Source organism: Mobula hypostoma, chromosome 8, assembly GCF_963921235.1.
Source record: "Mobula hypostoma chromosome 8, sMobHyp1.1, whole genome shotgun sequence".
In the NCBI taxonomy this organism is placed as follows: domain Eukaryota; kingdom Metazoa; phylum Chordata; class Chondrichthyes; order Myliobatiformes; family Myliobatidae; genus Mobula; species Mobula hypostoma.
This window is the reverse complement of record NC_086104.1, coordinates 127,640,131-127,666,083: the sequence shown is the minus strand read 5'-3', so window position 1 is coordinate 127,666,083 and position 25,953 is coordinate 127,640,131. Positions and strand designations below refer to the sequence as shown.

Here is a 25,953-nt window from a genome sequence, read left to right as displayed (position 1 = left end):
TGTTAAATTCTATCGTACCCAGAACATACTGGTGCAATTTTCCACTACCATCATAGACAGCATCCTCACATCAGCCATGACTGCTTGGTTTGCTGCAGCACCCCCTCACAATGTACAAAAACAACTTCAAACCGGCAGGTCAGCAGAAGAGGTCTTTGCCTGTCACCTACCATCACTGTAGGACTTGTATGCTTCCAGGACACTACACAGTCTGCAAACTACCTTTACCAAAAGCTTCCTTCTGGGAAGCGCTACAGGACTTTTAAAACAAAAACTTCACACCATCTTCAAAGTTTCTTACTCATCAACCGTTCTAGTTAGTCACCACTCTATCTATAACCTCAGCCACTGCACGCCAAACACTTTAAACCACTTTTTAATAATACTGCTTACATTGTAAATGCATACTGGCATTTATTTATACACATTTTATTCCATAACCGTACTTTAAAGAGTTATGTAAAAAAAAATCAAGGGAGAAGTTAGAGCCATGGAATCAGAGAAGTCAGCACAGAAGCAGGTCCTTTGGTCCATTCAGTGCATGCTGAACCATTTAAACTGTCTACTCCCATCGACCTGCACTGGGACCATTGCCCTCCATACCCCTACCATCCATGTACCCATCCAAACTTCACTTAAACGTTGAACTCGAGCTCACAGGCACCTCTTGTGCCGGCAGCTCGTTTCAGACTCACATGACCCTCTGAGTGAAGTCTCCCCTTAAACTTTTCACCTTTCACCCTTAACCCATGACATCTGGTTGTAGTCCCTCTGAAGGATCTCGGCCCCAAACGCCGACCGTATTCTCTTCCATAGATGCTGCCTGGGCTGCTGAGTTCCTCCAGCATTTTGTGTGCATTGCTTGGATTTCCAGCATCTGCAGATTTTCTCTTTGTCTATAAAAGGACTAGATGGGATAGAGTTTGTCAAACATGTACAAAAAAAGTTTCCTTAATCAGTACATAGCAGTCCAACGACAGAGTGTGCTATACTTCAGCTGCTGGCAGGGAATGAGACAGAATAGGTGGCAGGGGAACATTTTGCATCTAGTGATCACATTGCCATTAGGTTCAAAGTAAATATGCAAAAAAATAGGTCTGGTCCGTGGGTTGAGATTCTAAATTGGATAAAGGCCAATTTTGATGGTATCAAAAAGGACCTGATAAGCGTTCAAAAATAGTTCACTATGTTTCGAAGTAAAATTTACTATCAGAGCACAGTACATCCATGTCACCACTTTCAACCCTGAGGTTATTTTTCTGTGGGCGTACTCAGCAAAACTATAAAACAGTAATGGTAAACAGGATCAATAAACAACAAACTGTGCAGATGCAAATATAAATAAATAGGAATAAGTGACTAGTAAACAGCCGCCAGTCCCAGGGCTGCACATAAACAGATCTTTCTTGAGAGGAGCAGGCTCGGTCAGGGTCAGCGTCAACTTGACTTTGTGTGTCTTTTTTATAGGTCAGGACACCTCTACGACCCACACCTCCAATCTCATCTCATTGTCTGGAACACCTGACTCCAAATAGCTTTTGTAGAAGGCATTACCCCAGAGGTTCACCTGCTTTTTTGAACCTAGACTGTGATTGTTTAAATGGTGTACTCAGTATTGTCAAGAAGAAGGACAATTGTTTGTGTGTCAATAATTCAGGCAGATTCTGTTTGTCTTTTATTGTGACTTAGACGAAGATCAGACCACATTCCATGAGTAATTAATGCAGAAAACCAGATAATTGCAAAGGGTTCACAAACTTTTTCTTGTAACTGTACTACCCTGCGATTCATTTTCTTGCAGACATTCACAGTAGAACAAAGGAATACAGCAGAATCAATGAAAAACTACACACCAAGACTGATAATCAATGTGCCAAAGGAAAACTGTGCAAGTATAAAAAACAAATCAATAATACTGAGAACATGATTTTCAGAGTCCTTGAAAGCCAGTCCATCGGTTGTGGAATCAGTTCAGTGTTGAGGTGAGAGAAGTTCTCCTGATAATAACCGTTGACCTGCTGGTGTGGGACTTCAGGCTCAGGTACCTCCTGCCTGATGGTAGTAGGGTAAGAGAGCGTTGCCTGGATGGTGGGGGTCTTTGAGATGAATGCTGCTTTCTTGTGGTAGTGCTCCTTGTAGAGGTGCTCAGTGGTGGAGAAGGATTTTACCTGTGATGGGCTGGGCTGTATCCACTACGAATTGGAGGATTTTCTGTCCTAGGGCATTGGTGTTTCCATGCCAGGCTGTAATACAACCAGTCAGTATACTGTCCACTAGGCATCTATAGAAGTTTGTCGAAGTTTTAGATGACATGCCGAATCCTCGCAAACTTCTAATACAGTAAAAATGTTGCCATACCTTCTTCTCATTGGCACTTACGTGCTGGACTGAGGACAGACCTTTTGAATTGATAAAGCCGAGAAATTTAAAGTTACTGACCCTCTCCACCTCTGAGTCCGTGATGAGGGACTAGCTCATGGATCTCTAGTTTCCTCCTCCTGTAGTCAATAATCAGCTATTTGGTTTTGAGTGAGAGCTTGTTGTTGTGGCACCATTCAGCCAGATTTTCAACCTCCCCCCCACTCTGCTGATTCATCACCCCCTTTGATTCAACCAGTGTTGAACAATCCCTTTCTTTAAATGTTAAAGTTAAGTCTGTCCCGAGCCTTGTGGCCCATCAGGCCAGTGCTTATGCTGGTTTCTGTGGCATGAAGCGACTGAGAGTACGAGACTCCCCCCCCCAAACCCCAGATAGGACTCCAGTCCATCGCAAGGTTAACCCCCAGCATTTTGCTGGTACCCATTTTCAGCTGGGTGGAGCAGTGTGTGGTTAAGTGCCTTTGCTCAAAGACACAACACGCTGCCTTGGCCGAGACTCGAACCCACGACCTTCAGATCGTGAGCCCAACACCCTAACCACCTGGCCACGTGCTACACTTTTCTTTAAATGAGGGGACTAATATTTAATTACTGCTGCTCTCACCAACGCCTTTTGGAACTGAAGTATAAATCTTTGATACTTAATTCCTTCAGCAATAAACAACACCATTCTGTTAGCTTTCCCAGTGTCTTGGTGTATCTGAATATGATGCTTCTGGAAATCATAAATGCTGTTGCTACTCTGCAACTCACGGCTGTGTAATCTCTCACTATTTAGGTAATATTTAAATAGGGAGAGATTATGCAGCTGTGTGAGGATCCAGAGGAGGCTCGCGAGAAAGACCCTGGGAATGGAAGGGTTACTGGGTGAGGGGCGTTTGATGGCTCTGGCCCTGCACTCGCTGGAGTTTTGAAGAATGAAGGGAATCTCAGCGAAACCCATCGAATATTGAAAGGAACTGTTGGGGTGAGCACAGCAGGCCAGGCAGCATCTCTGGGAAGGCACAGGTGGAATGGATGGGGAGAGGATGCTCCCTTTAGTGGGACAGCCTTGTACCAGAGGGCATAGCCTCAGACGAGAAGGATGTCACTTGAGAACAGAGATGAGAAAGAATTTCTCTAGCTAGAGGGTGGTGAATCTGTGGAATCCATGGCAAAGGTGGCTATGGAGGTTTTGCAAGTCATTGGGTATATTTAAGGCGGAGGTTGATAGGTCCTTGATTAGTTAGGACACCAAAGGTTACGGGGAGGAGGCAAGAGAATAGAGTTGAAATGGATAATAAATCAGCCATGATGGAATTGTGGGCCGAACAGCCTAATTCTGCTCCTATATTAAATGGTCTATGATCTGCTTCTCTGCCAAAATGGCCAATTTCTCATCTTTGCGTGTTATACTCAATTTTTCCAGAACTTCACCCATTTACCCATAGCTCTGTGTTTTGTTACAGTTATCTTGTGTCCAATTTACAACCTACTTTTTCCAAAAGAAAGGAACTGTACCTCCTTGAACAGCCTCGTCTAAGTTCTTTATGTAAATCGTCAAAAGTTAAAGCATTAACATCACACCTCATTGCATCCTGCCTGCCAGAAAAAGACTCATTTATGCTGACTGCATGTTTCTGGTGAGCCGGCCCAAATTTCTCCCCACACCAACACGTAACCTCCTCACCGACAAGTACTGATTTTCCACCATAGTCTTTGATGTGGCACCGTATCAAATGTCTTCTGAAAATCTGCACGTAGACCTTCGTGCACCTTCATGCAAATAAAAAACATTCACATTCAGAGACAAGTCCATGGAAGTGCAAGAGGTTGTGCCGGTCGGCTGAAGAGCAACAGCTGTTCCTAAACTTGGTGGTGTGAGAGTTCAGCCTTCTGAATCTACCCTTTTATTGTCCAAAAGCCAATCTATCACTGGCTTACATTATTCAGCTTTATTCGCTTGTGGGAAATTAATTCATCAAAATCACATTAGGACCCAGCAAGGAGTTAGGTTGTGGAGAATGAGGAACTGCTAACAGAACTAGTTATTGAAGCAAATTGCACTGGTTCATCAGAGAGAAGGCTAGATCATGATGGGAGAGAGGGATGAAAGGGTGGGGTGAGGGGAAGGTGGTGTCTCTGGGCATAAACAGTAGCAGGAGCCCAATGGGCTGAATGCCCTGCTCTGTCTTTTGGAGTCATAGAAAAGTACAGCACAGAAACAGGCCATTTGGCCCATTTAGTCCAGGCCAATCAGATAAACTACCTTCTCCCATTGACCTGCACCAGGACCATAGCTCTCCATACCCCAACCATCTATGTATCTCTCTTACTTGTTGAAATCAGGCTTGCATGCACGATTTGTACTGGCAGCTCGTTCCACACACCTACCACCCTCTGAGTGAAGAAGATTCCCCTCATGTTCCCCTTAAAGTTCTCACCTTTCACCCAATCTCAGTGTAGTTCCACCCCACTTCAATGGAAAAAGTCTACTTGCATTTACCCTATCTATACTTCTCATAATTTTGAATACCTCTATCAAATTTTCTCTCATTCTTCTACCCTCCAAAGAATAAAGTCAATCTTTCCTTATAACATATATGTTATATGTTCAATCTTTCCTTATAACTCAGGTCCTCCAGACCCAGCAACATCCTTGTAAATTTCCTCTGTACTCTTTCAACCTTATTTAGATCTTGTAGGTAGGTGACCAAAACTACACATAATACTCCAGATTAGGCCTCACCAATGTCTTATACAACTTCAACATAACATCCTGTACTCAGTACACTGATTTATGAAGGCCAATGTGCCAAAAGCTTTCTTTAGGACCCTGTCTCCCTATGATGTCATTTTCAATGAATTATGGATCTGTATTCCCAGATCCTTTTGTTCTGCCACATTCCTCACTGCCCTACTGTTCACTGTGTAAGACCAACCCTGATTGGTCCTACCGATGTGCATCGATCAAAACAACTTTCAGAGGACCTTAGAAGAGGAATTGTAGAGATGCATGAAGCTGGAAAAAGTTACAAAAGCATTTCTAAAGATCCGGATGTTCATCTGTCCCCTGTAAGAGAAACTGTCTACAATTGGAGGAACTTCAGTTGCTACTCTCCCTAGGAGTGGGCGTTCTGCAAAGATCACACCAAGAGCCCAACGAGCAATGCTGAAGGTGGCAAAAAAGAACCGAAGGATAACAGCAAAAGACCTGCAGAAATAGCTAAATCTTGCTAAAGTCTCTGTTCATGTGTCCATTATGAGAAAAACGCTGAACAAGAATGGTATTCGTGGAAGGACACCACAGAGGAAACCACTGATCTCCAAAATAAAAGCATTACTGCACATCTCAAGTTTCGCAAAAAACCAGTTGGGTGTTCCACAATGTTCTGTGGACGGATAAGACACTGTGAAGCACGGTGGAAGGAGCATCATGGTTTGGAGCTGCTTTGCTGCCTCAGGGCCAGGGCAGCTTGCAATTATTGAGCGAACAATGAACTTCAAAATTGCATCAAGACATTTTACAGGAGAATGTCAGGGTCATGGTCTGTCACCTGAAGCTTAATAGAAGTTAGATGATGCAACAAGACAATGATCCGAAACACAAGGGTAAATCAACAACCGAATGGTTTAAAAAGAAGAAAATTTGTTTTTAGAACAGCCAACTCAGAGTCCAGACCTTAACCCAATTGAGATGCTGTGGCATGACCTGAAGAGGGATGTTCATGCAAGATATCCCAGAAATCTAGATGAACTGAAACAGTTTTTTTTAAATGGAGGAATGATCTAAAATTCTGATCAGCAGCTACAGGAAATGCTTGATGAAGGTTATTGCAGCTAAAGGAGGTTCTCCCAGTTATTAAATACTTTTTTCAGCCTGGAATATGAATGATTAAACAATGTGTTCAATAAAGACGTGAAAAATACAATTGTGTGTTATTACTTTTAGGCAGATTGTGTTTGTCTATTATTGTGACTTAGACGAAGATCAGATCACATTTTATGAGTAATTAATGCAGTAAACCAGGTAATGAAGGGGGTTCACAAACTTTTTCCTGCATCTATATAGAGACATACAGGTACTTAGACAATAAATTTACTTCTGACATTTTGATCTCAGAGGTTTACTAGACTAACACTCAGAATGGGAGGGTCACCTCATGAGGAAAGGCTGGACAGAATGGGTGTATATCTGAGTTCAGAGGAGTACAGGGAACTTGATTGAAACAAATAAAATGCTTAAGGATCCTGACAAGGTGGATGTGGAGAGGATAATAAAGTATGTAAACGGTTAACACTTCGTTAAACAATAGCAGCCTGTTTTTCTGAAAGAAACTGCTGATGATCAACAGATGTGCTAATTTTGTTATTCACTGCTAAGCAATATTTCTTCCTGATGGTAGCCAGTTAGGGTTTCAGGATGCTTATCTCCTTATGCAGTCATGCACAGAGATGGGACAGCTCCTGTCTGTTTGTGTATGAGGCCATTATACCTATTCTGTAACTTATCTCTCGATACTGTCAAGCAATGGATAAGTCTGATTCCAGTTTGGTATGTGTGGGGGGGTATCTGAACGAATATATCCATTTCACAAAATAATCTGCAGATGCTGGGGTCAAAGCAACGCTCACAACACGCTGGAGGAACTCAGCATGTTGGGCAGCATCCGTGGAAAAAATCAGTCGACGTTTCGGTCCTGACGAAGGGTTCCGGCCCGAAACGTCGACCGATCTTTTCCACAGATGCTGCCCGACCTGCTGAGTTCCTCCAGCGTGTTGTGAATATATTCATTTGTAAGGGGAATTGTGAGTTAGTTGGTGGACCAGGGAAAAACAGTCACAGACTGTTCCTGTTTGAGCGGCTGAGTAAGCCCCGGGTGCTTGAATAAAGAGCTTGTACTTATACGGTCTCTGAGTGACTTTATCCGGATTCAACTTCCACAACGATATGTCCTCAAGTGGGGACAATCTAGATGCTGACCTTTTAACTTACTCTAAAATCAATCTACACCTTCCCTCCCACAAAGCCTTCCATCTTTTTTTTTACATCATCCATGCGCCTGTGTAAGTGGTCTCTGAGAAAGTCCCTAATATATCTAACTCTACCACCACCCCGGCAATGCATACCACTACACTGTGTGAAAAAAAACTTAACTCTGATATGCTGCCTATACTTTGCTCCAATCACCTTAAAATTATACCCCATCATATGAGCCATTTGCACTCTGAGGGAAAAGTGTCTCCAGATACCCACTCAACCTATGCCTCTTATCATCTTGTACACCTCTCTCAAGTCCCCTCTCATTCTCCTCTTTTCCAAAGGGAAAAGCCCGACCTCACTCAACCTTTCCTCATAAATCATGCTCTCTCATCCAGACAACATCCCGGTAAATCTCCTCTGCATGCTCTCCAAAGCTTCCTATAATGAGGCGACCTGACTGAACACAAAGGGTCATAGAAACAGAGCCTGAATTTTTTTTTATATATATATATCAATGTTGTCCAAGGGAAGGGCATTAGGACCCATACAGCTTGGCACCAGTGTCGTTGCAGAGCAATGTGTGATTAAGTGCCTTGCTCAAGGACACAACACGTTCCCTCGGCTGGGGCTCGAACTCACAACCTTCAGGTCGCTAGTCCAATGCCTTAACCACTTGGCCATGTGCCCACATACACACACACACACAAAGAAAGCTACATGCTGGATAGGTTGGGGAGTGAAAAGTAACCACAAGTAGACAACAAAGCAGAGTTCAAGGTTTCCATCTGTTCACAGGCAATTAAATGTTGAGTAGGTTCTAGGGACTGGCACACGCCCTACTCTCACATCGTATGACCTCATGAAATCCTGACTGGCCTGGAATTAAATTCTCGAGTAAATAGTCATAGACATTTTGTGACTGGGAAAATTAAGAATTAAGATTAGCTTTATTTGTCACATGCACATCGAAACATAGAGAAATGTGTCATTTGTGTTCACAACCAACAGACTGAGGACTTAGCTGGTGGGGTGGGGGGAGCAGCCTGCAACTGTTGCCACACATCTGGGCCCACATAGCATGCCCACACCTCACTAACCCCAACCCATACGACTATAGGAACAGAATGAGGCCATTTGGCCCATCAAACCTGACCCACATTTCGTCATGGCTGATCTATTTCCCTCTCGACTCAATTCTCCTACCTCCACTCCATAACTTTTCATGCCCTGACTAATTAAGAATTTATCAACTTCCCCCTTAAATACACCCAGTAACCTGGCCTCTACAGCCCCCTGTGGCAACAAGTTCCACAGATTCATCACCCTCTGGCTAAAGAAATTCCTGCTCATCCCTGTTTGAAATGGATGTCCCTCTACTTTGAGGCCGTACCACCTGTCCCTAGACTCCCCCACCAACGGAAACATCCTTTTCTCGTCAACTCTGTCTAGGTCTAGGTCTTTCAACCTTCAATAGGTTTCAATGAGATACCCCCTTATTCTTCTAAACTCCAGCGAGTACAGACCCACAGCCTTCAATCACTGCTCATATAACCCTTTCATTCCCAGAAACATTCTTGTGAACCTCCTCTGAACTCTCTCCAAGGGCAACACATCCTTTCTTCAATAAGGGGCCCAAAACTGCACAACTGTACTCCAAGTGAGGCCTCATCAGTGACTTATACAGCCTCAACAGTACATCTTTGATCCTTACATTCTCATCCTCTTGAAATGAAGGCTAAAATTGCATTCATTTTCCTCACCACCGATTCAACCTGCAAATGAACCTTTAGGAAATCTGCACGAGGGCTCCCAAGTCTCTTTGCACCTCAGATTTTTTAATTTTCTCTCCATTTAGAAAATAGCCTACGCTTTTATTTTTTCTACCAAAGTGCATGACCATTCACTTCCCAACACTGTAATCCATCTGCCACCTCTTTGTCCATTCTCCTAACCTGTCTAAGTTCTTCTGCAGTCTCTCAGCTTCAACACTACCTGCCCCTCGTCCGTAAGCTTGACCGTAAAGGCATCAAGGGCCGGCTGGTGGGATAGTGGCATCAGCACTGGACTTCAAAGCAGATGGTCCCAAGTTCAAAACCCAGCCAGGTCCTTTACAACAACAGATCCAGGTGATGAGCAACACAGATAAATTAGAAACATCTTCTAAATGATGACTCCCACCTTTCCCTTACAGGAAAAAAACACGCAAAGTCTGGCTGGCAGGCCTGACTGCAGCTAAGAAGATTGTAGTTCAGCGTTGGAAACCTCCCCATGATATTTCAAATACTCACTGGCTTCGGAGCTTTTAGGGCATTTTTTACCCGGAGTTTTCATCAGTAAGAGCAAATGATGCACGACCAAACACAATCTTAATGTGGACAAATTTGATATCTAACTTAAAAGATATTTTATTAAAATAGGAATGCTTTGTCTGTGTATGTGTATTCAGTTGGTTGGTGGAGGGGAGAGGGATGGGGGGGAGAGAGGGGTGGAGGGGGTATGGTGAAGAAGGTTGGGGGGTAGCTGGGTTAAACAGTCAAAATGTAATTGGCAATTGGTTGTATTGAATGTAATTTGTTGGTGTTGCAATAAAAAATTAGTAATAAAAAAAAAGACCCAGCCAGGTCCCAACCTAGGCAGCAGCAGCAGTATCTGCTCGGAAGGCAGGCCTGGCGACCTACTTCCGTATCTTGCCATGAACCCTATGGTCCATGAGATCACAAAGAGTCGGACTTGACTAAGCGACTGAACAACAAAAGGCATCAATTTCACCATCCAGGTCATTGACATACAATGTAAAAAGAAGTGACCTGTATGTCTTTGGACAGCCGTGGGAATAGAACCCGGATCGACGATCACTGCAACTGCACTGCCGACAGGACACAGCTTACTGAAAGTGGGGTTAGATGGGGTGGTGGAGAAAGCTTTAGGAAAGCCGGCCTTCATCAGTCAGGGCACTGAATATAAATCACCTCGTTATGGGAAAATGTTACTAAAATTTTAAATTACAAAGATGCTGTCAGGACTTTGAGTTCCAGGGGAGAGATTGGACAGGCATAACTTTATTCTTGAGAGCATCCAGCCCAGATGGGGTACCTGACCAAGTCGAAAAGACCGGTGCTGATCAACTGGCTGGGAATATCAATAACTGTGGCGCTTCTCTTCCTGATGAACTTAACATATTCTACGCAAGATTCGAACAGAAGAGGAGCGTTCTGCTCCCTCCGGATGAACCCGACCTGGTGGCATCGATATTCATCATCACCGAGGAGGACGTTAGAAGGGCCTTCCTGAAGATAAATCCAAGGAAGGCGACAGGCCCAGATGGCGTCCCGGGACGGGTTCTCCGGGCCTGTGGAAGCGAGCTAGCTGGAGTGTTTGCTGACATCTTCAACTGCTCTTTGCTTCAGACTAAGATCCCCTCGCGTTTTAAGAAGGCAATGATAATCCCAGTGCCGAAGAAGAGCAAGGTGGCATGCCTGAATGACTATCGACCTGTGGCTCTGACATCAATTTCTATGAAGTGCTTCGAGAGATTGGTTATGGCACACATCAACCACAGCCTACCGGTCAACCTCGACGCATTGCAATTCGCCTACCGGAGCAACAGGTCAACGGCAGATGCCATCTCTCTGGCCCTACATTCCTCCTTAGAACACCTGGAGAATAAAGCTGCATACGTAAGGCTCCTTTTCATTGACTACAGCTCTGCCTTTATTACCATCATTCCAAATAAACTGATTCCTAAGCTCCGGAACCTGGGCCTTAGCACTCAGATCTGCAGCTGGATCTTCAGCTTCCTCAGAGACAGGACCCAGGCTGTAAAAATAGGGGACAAGCTCTCCTCTACAATCACTCTGAGCACCGGTGCCCCACAAGGCTGTGTACTCAGCCCCCTCCTGTACTCACTGTACACCCATGATTGTGTAGCCAAGTTTCCATCAAACTCAATATATAAGTTTGCTGATGACACAACAATTGTAGGCCATATCTCGGGTAATGATGAGTTTGAGTACAAAGAGGAAATTAAGAACCTGGTGGCATGGTGCGAAGACAATAACCTATCTCTTAACGTCAGCAAGACGAAGGAATTGGTTGTTGACTTCAGAAGGGGTAGCGGACCGCACGGCCCAATTTACATTGATGGTGTACAACTGGAACAGATCAAGAGCTTTAAGTTCCTCGGGGTGAATATCACAAATAACCTGACTTGGTCCAACCAAGCAGAGTTCACTGCCAAGAAGGTCCACCAGCGCCTTTACTTCCTGAGAAAACTGAAGAAATTTGGCCTGTCCCCTAAAACCCTAATTTTTATAGATGCACCATAGAAAGCATTCTTCTAGGGTGCATCACAACCTGGTATGGAAGTTGTCCTGTCCAAGACCAAAAGAAGCTGCAGAAGATCATGAACACAGCGCAGCATATCACAGAAACCAATCTTCCGTCCTTGGACTCACTTTACACCGCATGCTGTCGGAGCAGTGCTGCCAGGATAATCAAGGACACGACCCACCCAGCCAACACACTTTTCGTCCCTCTTCCCTCCGGGAGAAGGCTCAGGAGATTGAAGACTCATACGGCCAGATTTGGGAACAGCTTCTTTCCAACTGTGATAAGACTACTGAACGGATCCTGACCCGGATCTGGGCCGTACCCTCCAAATATCCGGACCTGCCTCTCAGTTTTTTTGCACTACCTCACTTGCCATTTTTCTATTTTCTATTTATGATTTATAATTTAAATTTTTAATATTCACTAATGTTTACTATTTTTAATATTTAATATTTGTAATCGAGGGAGCGGGAAGCGCAGAATGAAATATCGCTGTGATGATTGTACGTTCTAGTATCAATTGTTTGATGACAATAAAGTACTCACTGAGATCTTTAACCTCTTACTTCAACACTCTGAGGTAGTCACTTGTTTCAATTATACTGGTGCCCAACCTGCCTCATTAACTATCACCCAGAAGCACCTACAGCCACTGTGATGAAGTTCTTTGAGAGGTTAGTGACTCCTGCCAAAGTGACTTGGATCTGCTCCAACTTGCCTAGCATCACCACAGGTCAACAGCAACTGCCATTTCACCCAACCCTGGAACATCTGGACAGCAAAGATGCATACATCAGAGTGCTCTTGATTGACTACAGTTCGGCATTCAATACCATCATCTCCTCAAAACTACTCAATAGCACTTTGTACAAATGGATCCTCAAATTCCTCACTTGCAGATCCCAGTCAGTTCGGATTGGCAACAACATCTCCTCCACAATCTCCACCAGCACAGTTGCACCACAAGGCTGTGAGCTTAACACCCAGCTCTACTCCAGTCAAGTTTACTGTCATTTAACTATATACATGTATAGAGTGTATATAGAAATGAGACAGTTTCTCCAACCAGGGCGTAAAGCACAGCAATACACATAACACATGACAACTTATGAAAATAAGGATACAATCTACAGATGAATCACACATTAAATAACAAACTAAAGTGCATTAATATTAAATATTACAAGGCACAGAACAGATTGACCAGTGACACTTCGATTATGATGTGGCCAGGAGTTCAGAAGCCTGATCGCCTGGGGGAAGAAACTGTTTCCCATCCTGATCGTGTTTATGCATCAGAGTCTCCTCCCTAATGGTAGAAAGTCAAAGAGGATGCTGGATGGATGGGTGGGATCCTTACTACTACTAAGGGCCCTATGTATGCAGCGTCCTGATGGGATGGCAGGGAGACAGACCCCTGTGATCCTCTCAGCTGTTCTCACAGTCCTATACTCACTTTATACTTATGACTGTGAGGCTAAGCACAGCTCCAGTGCCAACAAAAGGAGGAAACCAGAGGTCCATGAGCCAATTCTCATCAGGGATGAATGATTTAAGATGGTGCTACTGGAGATGAGCAATAACTTACTGGTGGTTCCCAAAGCAAAACATATTACTAAATACTTTACTAAATACTTTATTAATACCACTTTTTCTGTGGTAAATTGTGGTAAACAATCACTGCAAACAATGAAGAGGTCAGCGAAGATGAGGCTGACCCAAAGGTCGAGGCTCCTGAGTGCGAGATGGATTGCGAGAGGCCGAGGCGCGTTCAAGGAGAAGTAATCGGGGCTTGTAAAGTGGAGAAAAGTCAGAGCGGTGGGAGTTTCAGAGCCTGTCCACCTAAACCGAGAGCAAGGTCTGCTCAGGATGATTTGGAAAGGTCAAATATGGGCCAGAACATGGTGGCAGGGTTCAGGCCCAGAGCATGTCGATGCAGCGGGGCCTGGGACTCTGAGCAAGGAACGACCCGATGTTTGGACGATTTCAGCACTGGACCAGATGAATCGAAAAGGCAGTTAGTTTTTTTGGAGAGGAGGGTTTTTTTTTCCTTTTTCATGATTTTTGTCTAGTTATTTCTCTTTGCTCTGTATTATTCATTGATATCCTTTATGATTGGGAGTTTTGTCAATCAATTTTTTAGTTCTACAACTACTCATGTTAATTATAACAATGTATTCCCAATAACTTTGTATTACTACTATGTCATGTTTATATTTTGTGAAACTAGTAAAAAGATTGAAAAAGAAAGAAAAGGCAGGATGTTGTGACTGGAGTTGAGGGTTGTGCCAGTTCTGCTTGCTGCTCCGCAATCCACTGCACTGAGGCTGTGGGCCTGCTCCGGGCCTCGTGTCTGTGAGCACCACGACATTTCGCTCCGCTGTGTGACGAACTGAGGCTGTGGGCCTGCTCTGGCTACTCTGGGTTTCATGTCTATAGACTCACTTACATTCTGAATATTGTTGATTGCTTTTATCGTTTGCATGATTTGCAGCTTTTTTACCTCTCCCTCTTCGCATTGGGAGTTTGTTGTTTTTTAAAATGGGCTCTTTTGGGTTTCTTGTTTTGCAGTTGCCTGTAAGGAAATGAATCTCAGGGTTGTATAACGTATACCTGCTTTGATAATAAATGTACTTTGAATCAGAGGTAGAGAGGATCAGCAACTCCAAATTCCTCAGTGTTATCATTTCAATGGATCTGTCCTGGGTTCAGCACCTAGGCGCCATCATGAAGAAAGCATGGCAGTGCCTCTACTTTTTATTAAGTTTGCAAAGATTCAGAATGACATCTAAAACTCTGACAAACTTCTACCGATGTGTGGTGGAGAGTTTGTCAACAGGCTGCATCAATTTCATCCTCCAAATCATTGACATACAACATAAAAAGAAGCCCGTCTCTCGGTTTAGGCGGACAGGCTCTTTGGAACGCAGGAGGGAACTGGAGCGCCTGCAGGAGACCCACACGGTCACAGGGAGAACGTATAGCTCTTGACAGACAGCGACGGGAATAGAATTCTGACACAGCCCAGTCCATCACGGATGAAGCCCTTCACACCACTGAGCACATCTGCATGGAGCGCTGTCGCAGGACCGCAGCATCCATTATTAAGGACCCCCACCACCCAGGCCATGCTCTCTTCCGGCTGCTGCCACCAGGAAGGTGGTACAGGAGCCTCAGGACCCCCACCACCAGGTTTAGGAACAGTTCATCAGGCTCCTGAACCAGAGGGAATAGCTTCAGTCAATATTTATTGCTTTTTTATTAGTAGTATTATTTCTGCTTTCTTTCTTTTTGTATTTACACAGTGTGTCCTCTTTCGCACATTGGTTGATTGTCCGTCCTGTTGGGTGAGGTCTTTCGCTGATTCTGTTGTGTTTCCTGTACTTACTGTGAATGCCCACAAGAAAATGAATCTCTACGCACCTTGCTAATAAATTTACTTTGCACTTGAAATCTGACTCTATAAGAAGACGGAGGAGTGAGGGAATCAACCCCTCCATCCTAGCAATGTGCAGAGTCCAAGCAATCAAGCTCATCCAAGCTTCAACAGGCAGTGACTATTTGGCTCACCTAGCCCTTACCGACCTTCAGAGAGATCACCTCTGTCTTAGCCCAACAGACCTCAGTCACGTTCCTCATGGCAATGAAAATGTACGAACGTTAACAATTGACCGAGAGTTTCAAACCGCCTGCCACCCTCAAATGCTGACATTCTCATTACTCCGAGTTGTTACTTTCCTCTTACTTTAGCCTGCACTCGCTCCCCCAATGCAATCTGCCCTGTGCCGCCCGCTAATACCTTTAAATAAAACATCGATCAAAATCCCCAACCAGGCTTTAAATCCCAGGAAACGCCCGGCTTGTGTAATCTCTCCTCGTGTCCAGAAACCCAAACAGTTCTCCTTTGGAGTTGGAGGCTCAGCCTCCGCGAGTCCAGGGCCAAGAATTGGGGGCCCGCCCTGGCGTTGGAGGCGTGTGAGAGGTGGGGGGGGGGAAATCGGGAAGTTGGGAAAGGGGCTTGTTTCGCTGTTGTTGTCTTGCTTCGTGCTTGTTGTGGCTGCTTGTGTTGTACTGCTGAACAGTGTGGACATGTTAGGTTGGCACTAGAAAGAGTGGCTTCACTTGCGGGCTACGCCCAGAATATCCTTGGGCGTGTTGGGTGTTAAAACAGATGACACATTTCACTGTTCATTTCAATGTACACATGATAAATCAATTTGAATCTGAAAACTAATGCATCCTTCCCAGTAGAAAACAACTCGTCTAACTCAGCCTTGAACAGTGGAAGCATAAATTTAACCCCACCCCCCCATTTCTATTTCTCAACATGCATAGATTTTGTCAGAAACAAGAGGAAATCTGCAGATGCTGGAAACCCAAGCAGAGCAGGCAGCATCTACGGAAAAGAGTACAGTTGCCGTTTCCGGCCAACTTTGGCAGGACTGGCAAACAAAAGATGAGTAGATTTAAAAGGTGGGGAGAGAGAAATACAAGGTAGTAGGTGTTGTGTGTATTGCATAGATTTTGTAATTATTTTGGTCAACAAGTCTTGTAATGGTGAAACACAGAAATAGACATTAGATTAGATTATGAGGACACGCAGTCCTCTTTTATTGTCATTTAGTAATGCGTGCATTAAGAAATGATACAATATTTTTCCAGAATTATATCATGGAAACACATGACAAACCGACTTAAAAACTAACAAAAACCACATAATTATAACATATAGTTACAACAGTGCAAAGCAATACCGTAATTTGATAAGAACAGACCATGGCACGGTAAAAGTCTCAAAGTCTCTCAAAAGTCCCATCATCTCACGCAGACGGTAAACCTCCAGCGCCAACTTGCCGATGCAGCATACTGGAAGCATCCGACCACAGTCTGACTCCGGGTCTGTCCGAAAACTCCGAGCCTCTGACCACCTCTTTGACACCGAGCACCGAGCATCATCTCTGCCGAGCGCTTTGAACCCGGCTCCGGCAACAGGCAATAGGCAAAGCCGAGGATTTGGCGCCTTCCCCTCCGGAGATTCTCGATCGCGCAGTAGCAGCGGCAGCGAAGCGGGCATTTCAGAAGTTACTCCAGGCATTCCTCCGTGCTTCTCATGGCTGTCTCCATCAAATCCGGATTGTGCACAGCCCCCCTAGTTACACATACGATATTCAATCGGAATGGCCGCGCGCACTGCGTCGCGCCACCATCTTCTCCTCCCTCTTCTGTATTTTTAGTGACCTATGAACACTGGAGTTCAGGAGACACGAGCAGTCCCAGGGCAGGAATTCAACAAATCCTTTGCCTCCACAGACGATGCTGAACTCACTGAGTTCCTCCAGCGACACCTGTGCAGAGGGTAAACAGTCGACGTTCCAGACCATGACCCTCCGTCAGTACTGAATTCCCGATGAAGGGTCTCAACCCGAGAAGTCCAACTGTTTACTCCCCTTCCGTAGATGCTGCCTGACCTGCGAGTTCCTCCAGCAGAGTGTCTGCTGGACCCTGGACTTCCACTATCTCTACCCTTTAAGAAGTTCCCTTTTATTTTGATTCAGATTTATTTACCATGCGTATATCAGAATATACTGTAAAATGCATCATTTGTGTTAACAACCAACACAATCTGAGAGTGCCGAGGGCAGTCTGAAAGGGTTGCCACACATATTCCGGCCCCAACACAGCATTCCCACAATGTTCGGCAGCAACAGCAAGGCAAACCCCTGTTCTCCCTCCCACTTACATGGGCAGTCCTCCAACTCTGAGCCAGGCTTCAGTCAACAAACTTTGACTTCCAGGCTTCCAACTGGCCTTTTATTGGGTCCAAAACGCAGACATTCATAATGAAATCCATCTGTCAATTCACGTAAGCAATTGTAATCTTAAGCACCCATCTTCCTCGCTTACAACACTGAAGGATTAAACAAACTTGGGACGAGACTGATTTTCTAAATCATTCTGCCATAAATACATATGATAAACAGAACAGTACATTACATTAGTCACATCCGGCCACACTAGCTCAGATTTCGCAGCACGGAACAAGTCTACGCAAAGTATCAACCACCTGGTTTACACTAATCCAACGTCCTATTCTCCCCACATTCCCATCAGCTGCCCCACAGATCCTACCCCTCACCAGCATGATGGTTGACCGTCATGTCCAATGATGACAGGAAGCTTCTGTGGGAGAGCTTTTAAACAGAGAAAAAGCCATTGCATTGGGGCCGTGCTGTTCTCTTGACTCCAGAAGCCCAAGTCCAGTGCCAAGCGTCATGAACTGGGGGCTTCCTCCGTTGACAAGGTTGACCATGACCTCTTCTGTGCCTTGCCATGCCCTTCGCTCTCCACGGGGCGTTGCGGGGCTGCCTTCCCGGCTGCTGGATCTCGCTGCAGATCTCACCGGCCCAGCCCGCCAGAGCTGACTGCGCACGCTGGAACAGGCACGCCCCCCAACTCGAACGGGGTACGAAGGCGCTGGCTACCCCCACGCGGTTTAGCCCACCGGTCGAAGCGGCGTAGCACATGCAAACGGCTACTTGCGGCCACAGGTGAGAACTGAGAGTCCGGTGGGGACCAAAGGTGATGGTGAGCTGCCCCAGATTGGATTCAAGAATCATCTTCACCGGAGGTGCTACCCTCCCCCCAGTCACCCCGTACACCTCACCCCTCACCTGCACACTAGCCGCAATCTACAGTCACCCCTGGAAACCGGGTGCCCGGGGGAAACCTACACGGTCACACTTGGCACAGGAGGTCAGGATTAAACTCAAGTCCCTGGAGCAGTGAGACAGTGACTGAGCACCCTCAGCATCCGGACTTTCTCTCTGTCGCCAAGGTGAACTGTCCACATTCAATTCTGTAAGATTTAATTTTGGCCAATGCTCTGTTAAAGAGGACTTTACCAAAATCTTTAGAAAGTAGAACATGGAACAGTACAACACAGCGCAGGCCCCTTGGCCCACGATGCGGTGATGACCTTTAAAGTCCTGATGAATGGTCTCAGCCTGAAACGTCGAGTGTTTATCCCTTCCCGTAGATGCTGCCTGACTTGTCGAGTTCCTCCAGCATTTTGTATACATTACTCTGGAGAACCTCTGCATCTGCAGAATCTCTTGAGTTTTTGCTGTAGTCGTCTACGACTTGACTAGACGAGACCAGGCAGATTAATGGTGCGGCATGGACTAGACGGGCCAAAGGGCCTGTTTCTGTGCTGTGACTTTATTGCCTTTTAACCTACTCAAAAATCAATATAATTCTTCCCTCCGACCTAACATCCATGTGCCTATCTAAGAGTTTGTTAAATGACCCTAATGGACGTATCTACCTCTGTCACTACCCCGGCAGAGTGTTCCACACACCCGCCACTCTGCAAAAAAAAAACTTGCTTCTGACACCACTCTCCCAATACTTTCCTCCAATCACCTTAAAATTATGTAACACACACACACACACAAAATGCTGGAGGAACTCAGCAGGCCAGGTAGCATCTGTGGGAAAGAGTACAGTCGACATTTCAGGCCGAGACCCTTCATCACCCGAAACATCGGCTGTTCCTCCAGCATATTGTGTGTGTTACCTTAAAATAATGCCTACTCACATTAGCCATTTCGATCTCGGGGAAAACATCTCCGGATACCCACTTGATCTGTGCCTCATCATCCTGTACACCTCTATTTAGTCATCTCTCAACGTCCTTCTCTCCGAACAGAAAAGCCCCAAGATGTTCAACCTATCCCCAGGAGACATCTAGTCCAGGCAACATCCTAGTTCATCGCCGTGGCAGCCTCTCTAAAGGTTCCACATCCTTCCTGTAAGGAGGCGCCCACATGGACATCATCTGAGTGTCAAAGGTTACGGGGAGAAGGCAGGAAAATGGGGTTGAGAGGGATAATAAATCAGCCGTGAAGGAATGGCAGAATGGATTCAATAGGCTGAATGGCCTAATTCTGCTCCTGCTCCTATGTCTTACTGACCAGAACTGAGCACAATATTCCAAGAGTTGCTCTGGATTTCCAACGTCTGCAGAATCTCCTGTGTTTACAGTGCACCAAGTGTGGCATAATCAGAGTTTCATAGAGCTGCTCTCGAACTCCCTTCCCAACTAATGAAGAACAATACACCATACGCCTTTTTAACAACATTATCAACTTGCAAGGCAATTTTCAGGGATACATGGACATGGACCCCAAGATCACGTCTGAAAGTTTATTTAAGTCAGTTCTCTCACACTCACAGGTGCCTTATCCTCTACTGAACACAGGCAAACCCTCCGTGCGAGGATCTGTGCAATATGCCCATCGCTAAGCCACTCAGCCTCTCTCCCCCAGTCTGCAGCGCTCGAAAGGTAACATGTGCAGCGTCCCAGTCAAAAACAACGATTCGCAAACACAGACCTTCAACGATTTGACTTCCTCAGTCACTAAATACTAAGCTTCCGGTTCCCTGAGGTTGTCACGGTAGCGTAGCGCTTCACAGCGCCGGCAACCCGGGTTCAATTCCCGCTGCTGTCTGCGAGGAGTTTGGAATTTCTCCCCGTGACCGCGTTGGGGGATGGGGGGGCGGGGTTCCTGCCACATTACAAAGACGTACCGGTTAGGGCTGCTGAACACACTACACTGGCAGCAGAAGCACTACAAGCTGTCCAGCGTACCCTTGGGCTGTTGGCTGTAGATGTTAATGACACAGCTCACTCTCTGTCTCGACATACACGTAACAAATAAAGTTATTCCTTTGTTTTCATTATTTAATATCGTTGTCATGGATTTGCTTTCCCTGATTACACCTTATTTGAAATATATGCTATCTTCTAACACAAATATTGATGGAAGCAGAATTATTCAGCATGACCTGTCTGGTCCACTTTTCCATTTGCATCATTTGATTTCCCTAGGAATATTATAATTTATACTTCATCCGAGTGGCCTCCATCTGCTGGCATGAACATCGATTTCTCTAACTCTTAGTAATTCTCTCCCTTAGTCACAGAGCATTACAGCACAGGAACAGGCCTTTTGGCCCATCAAGTCCATGCCAATCCATTAACAGGCCTAGTCCCTTCTACCTGCGCCCAGACCTTAACGCTGATTTATACTTGTGCGTACCAGCTTACGCCGTAGCGTACGCAAGTGGCCTACGGCATTGTGAGCAATTATACTTGTGCGCTGGTGTGTCTGCGTCGCCCTGCAATTCACTGCCAAAACGCTAGTTGGTGGTGGGGTTTCTATGCCACTGTGTTGAGTTTCTTCATGTTGAAACTCAACACGAAGAAACACAAACTTCAAACAACTGCGACTGGAACTGAAGGAGGGTGAATTTTCTGTGCTTGTCCGGCCACTGAGAGACATGGACAGGGAAATGCATTTCAAATATTTTCGGATGTCGGCAGGTAGATTTGACGATTTGGTTCATCGTCGCCAACCATTTATTTCGCATCAGTGTACGCACAGTATACTCAGAGATTGGCAATCACCATTCGAGTTTTAGCTTTGGGTGGAAGTCAGCAGGCTGTAGCAGCTAGCTACAAACTGGCATCAAGCACAGGGTCTTCCATAATTTCGGAGGTCTGTAAAGCTTTATGGAAAGCATTGCAGCCAGAGTTCCTTCCCTGCCCTTCAGTCACCAATGGGAAGCTATTGCAGCGTAGGAGGAAATGCGATGCTACCAAGCAGACCAATCACAGTTGTTGCAGACTGCATCGCCACGACGCGTAGTTACATTTTGGGAGAGGTGCGCGTTAGGCTACGGCGTAGGGTTCAGCGTAGAGTACACGGCTACGCCGTATCTACGGCGTACATTTGACACACAAGTATAAATCAGCCTTTAGCCCTCCATACACCTCCCATCCATGTACCTATCCAAATTCTTCGCAGTAAGTGTTGAAATCGAACCCGCATCCACCACTTCCGTTGGCAGTTCGTTCCACCCTCTCACCACCCTCTGAGTGAAGTTCCCCTAGTGTTCCCCTTAAAATATTTCACCTTTCACCCTTAACCCATGACCTCTAGTTCTATTCTCACCCAGCTTCAGTGAAAAAAGCCTGATTGCATTTACTCAATATATACCCCTCATAATTTTGTATACCCCTGTCAAATCTCCTCTCATTCCCCCATGCTCTAGGGGATAAAGTCCTAACCTATTGAACCTTTCCATATATTTCCCATTCCTCATTCTGGCTCCCCCCTCAGCTCTTCACCTCACCTGCCAATCGCCTCCCTCCTCCCTCCCTTTCTCCCATGGTCCAGTCACTCTCCCCTATCAGTTTCCTCCTTCTTCAGCCCTTTCCCTCTTCCTCCTATCACCTCCCAGCTTCTTACTTCATACCTCCTCACCTGGTCTCACCAATCACCTTGTAGCTTATATTCCTTCCCTGCACCCACCCCCCTCACATCTTCTTATTCTGCTGGCTTCTGCCACCTTCCTTTCCAGTCCCGATGAAGGGTCTTGGCCTGAAACACTGACTGCTTATTCCTTTCCACTGACGCTCCCTGACCTAACTGGTTATCAGTGCGATATCATCCCCAGTTGTTAAGTTACAGGAGGACCTGAATCCATGCTCTGCCAGAATGGAGCCCTCAAGCCACAGACCTCCTCCGCATCATCCATCAGGGGAAGAGAGAGATCATAAGACACAGGAGCAGAATTAAGCCATTGAGCTTGCTCTATCGTGGCTGATTTATTAGCCCGCTCAACACCATTCTCCTGCCATTTCTCTTTAATCTTTGATGCCGTTACTAAACAGAACCTCTCAACCTCTGTTTCAAATGTACCCAAAGACTTGACCTCCACAGGTTTCTGTGACAGTGAATTCCTCAAATTCATCACTCCACGGCTGAAGAAATTCCTCCTCATCTCCGTTCTATAGGGACGTACCCGCTTGTCCTAGACTCCTGCACTAGAGGAAACATCCTAACATCCTCTCCACATCCACTGTACTTAAGCCTTTCAAAATTCGATAGATTTCAATTAAATCCACCCTCATTCTTATAAACTCCAGTGAGTTGGTTCAATACCATCTTCTGCCGGGATCTGGTTTGGGTTGGTGGGAGGAAAAGGGGCAATATTCATGAAACTGGGGCACAAACTGGTACCCCATAGCACAAGGGCACCTTAACACCCCACAGCACAGTAACACTGCAAGATGGCACCACCATTCAACATGGGGGGGGGGGCACTTAGAGCACATAACACCTTAGTGCCCAAGCAAGCACGAGCACCCTGCAATATTCTGGAATATGGGGGTGGGGGTGGATACACCTCAACAGGTAGGTGCAACCTGACCCTACAACACGGAAGTGAGGTACCCTGCCATGCAGTATCACTGCCACCCTGTGGCACAGGGCACCCAGCACTATAGGAGAGCCTTGGCACTAACGTACAGGTCATCTTGCCACGTTCAAACATCACTGGCACACCTTCACCCAGAGGCCCATCACCAGACCGGAGCACCCCGGCACCCTGTGACTCAGAGACACCCAGCAGTGCAGAGGCACCCCGACACCCAGGGGCGCCCCAACACTTGCATGAGTGACCGCCGTGTGATTTCATTCAATGCCGGCCCGGCCCGCCCCCCATCCCTGGCCCCGCGCTGCCTCGCACCCAGAACCCGGACAGGAAGGCCGGTGGGACAGGCTCGGGGCCTAAGCGAGCGGATGTTGCGGAGAGAAAGCAGAGCCGCTTACCGGAGACACCGGCGTGCCGATACCTTGCTGCGCTGGGGTCGAGGAGCCGCGTTACCCCTCTCCCTCCTCCACACACTCCCCGGCCCGTCTCACCACTTCCGGGTGCTGCCGTCACGTGACCACCGGAGCCTGGGCGGAACGACCTTTGACACTGAATAACCATGATAACCAGGGTTCACACAGGTAACCAAGGCTCACCCCAGGGTAACCAGGGTTCACATCTAGGAAACCAGGGCTCACACAAAAGGTAACTAGGGTTCACACAGGGTAACCAAGGCTCACACCAAGGGTAACCAGGGCTCACAACAGGGAACCAGTGTAACTAGGGCTCACACCAAAGGTAACTAGGGTTCACACAGGGTAACCAGGGTGAATACCAGGGTAGTCAGTCCACATACCAGGGCTCATACAGGGATAGCCAGTGTAGCCAGGGGACATGCCAGGGTAATCAGAATAACTTGAGCTCCCACACAAGTGACCAAACTTGGACTAACTAGCAAAGCGGAAAGGATTAGACTAACTAAAGATTTGGCTTTATTTGTCACGTGTGCACGGAAACACACAGAGAAATGCGTCATTTGCGTGAACAACCACCGCAGTTCGAGGGTGTGCTGGCAGCAGCCAAGTGTCGCCAAGCCCACGAATCACTAAACTTAACTCGTACATCTTTGGAATGTGGGACGAAGCCGGAGGGCCTGACGGAAACTCATGCGGTCACAGGGAAAACGTGTGATCGTTGAGCGTTGGGTGGCTCTGGGCCTGTACTCAGTGGCGTATAGAATGATGAGGAGGGATCTTATTGAAACAATAGACAGCAATAGCATAGTGGTTAGTATATCACTGTTACAGTGACAGTGACCTGGGTTCAGTTCCACCTGTTTGTACATTCTCTCTGTGACCTTCTGATTCAGATAGATAGATAGATATACTTTATTTATCCCGAGGGAAATTGGATCCCGAGGAATTCCCTCCGGGTGCTCTGGTTTCCTCCCACATTCCAAAGGCATGCAGGTTAGTCGGGGTTTTGGTCACATGGGTATAATCTGGCGGTGCCGACTCAACAAGTCAGAAGGGCTATTTATCTAAATAAGTAATAAAGTGTAGCAGCTTCAAAGGCAACGTCAAAATAAATATATTATCAAAGGATGTATATGTCACCATGTACAATCCTGAGATTCATTTTCTTGTGGGCATTTGCAGGAAAATAAAGAAATACATTAGAATTTATACATAAATAAAGACTAATGAACAGCCAATGTACAAAAGAAGTCACATTGTGCAAAGAAAAGATAATTAATACTAAGAACATGAGTTCAAAGTTCAAAGTAAACTTAGTGTCAAAGTACATGTACATCACCATATACAACCCTGAGATTCATTTTCTTGCAGGCATAGTTTGGTGTGGACCACCAAATCCTAAGAACTTTCTACGGGGGCAAAATTGAGAACATCCTGACTGGCTGCATCACTGCCTGGTATGGGAACTGTACTTCCCTCAATCGCAGGACTCTGCAGAGAGTGGTGCAGACAGCCCAGTGCATCTGTAGTTGTGAACTTACCATGATTCAGGACATTTACAAAGACAGGTGTGTAGGATTATTGAGGACCCAAGCCATCCCAACCACAATCTATTCCAGCTGCTACCATCCGGGAAGTGGTACCACAGCATAAAAGCCAGGACCAACAGGCTCCGGGACAGCTTCTTCCACCAGGCCATCAGACTGATGAACTCACGCTGATTTGAGTGTACTCTATATTATATTGACTGTTCTATTTATTACAAATTACTATGATTGCACGTGGCACATTTAGATGGAGACGTAACATAAAGATTTTTACTCCTCACGTATGTGAAGGATGTAAGAAATAAAGTCAATTCAATAAATCCATTAACCATAATGGAATCAATGAAAGACCCCACCCAGCAAGGCGGACAAACAACTAAGGAGCCAAAGACAACAAAGTGCACAAATATAAAAAGAGGAGGCATTGGATTGCGTAGAGGGACAGACAGGGGGTTTAAAAGAAACCAGTGGGGGCAGTCGGCACACCTTGCACTCACAGTGCCCAAGGAGACATTGGATTGCGCATGATTAGGCACTTGGTAAGGTCCAATACGAAGAACATATGTTTAAGTGGAGCAGCCATTGTGTGAGTGGTCCAGTGTTAGAGTGGAGAGTTGAGGCTTCAGCAAGGAGAGGTATAGGCTGTAGGTAGATATTTTTTTCATTATTTATTCTTTCGTTCTTTTTCATTTCCCATTTAGAGCAGTGGGGATGCCAGACAGGATAGTGGAATGTTCCTCTTGTGGGATGTGGGAAGGCAGGGAGACCTCCAGTGTCCCTGACGACTGCACCTGCAAGAAGTGCATCCAGCTACAGCTTCTAGCAGACCGTGTTAAGGAACTGGGGGTGGAACTGGATGAACTCTGGGTCATCTGAGAGGCTGAGGGGTTGATAGACAAGACATACAGGGAGGGAGTTACACTGCAGGTACAGAACTGTCAGGAGGGGGAAAGGGGATAGGCAGCCAGTGTAGAGTACCCCTGTGGTTGTACCCCCTCAACAAAAGTATACCACTTTGGATACTGTTGGGGGAGGGAGG

At 46.0% G+C, this 25,953-nt stretch overlaps 1 protein-coding gene across 1 annotated transcript in view; it reads right to left on the bottom strand.

The window, feature by feature from the left end:
- Positions 1-23,481, bottom strand: part of ikbkb (inhibitor of nuclear factor kappa B kinase subunit beta) — a 154,057-nt gene extending 130,576 nt beyond the window's left edge. The window contains exon 1 of the mRNA XM_063056763.1: positions 23,350-23,481. The gene's annotated coding sequence lies outside the window, so the exon portion shown is untranslated. The remainder of the gene's footprint in view (positions 1-23,349) is intronic.
- Between the last annotated feature and the right edge of the window lie 2,472 nt (positions 23,482-25,953).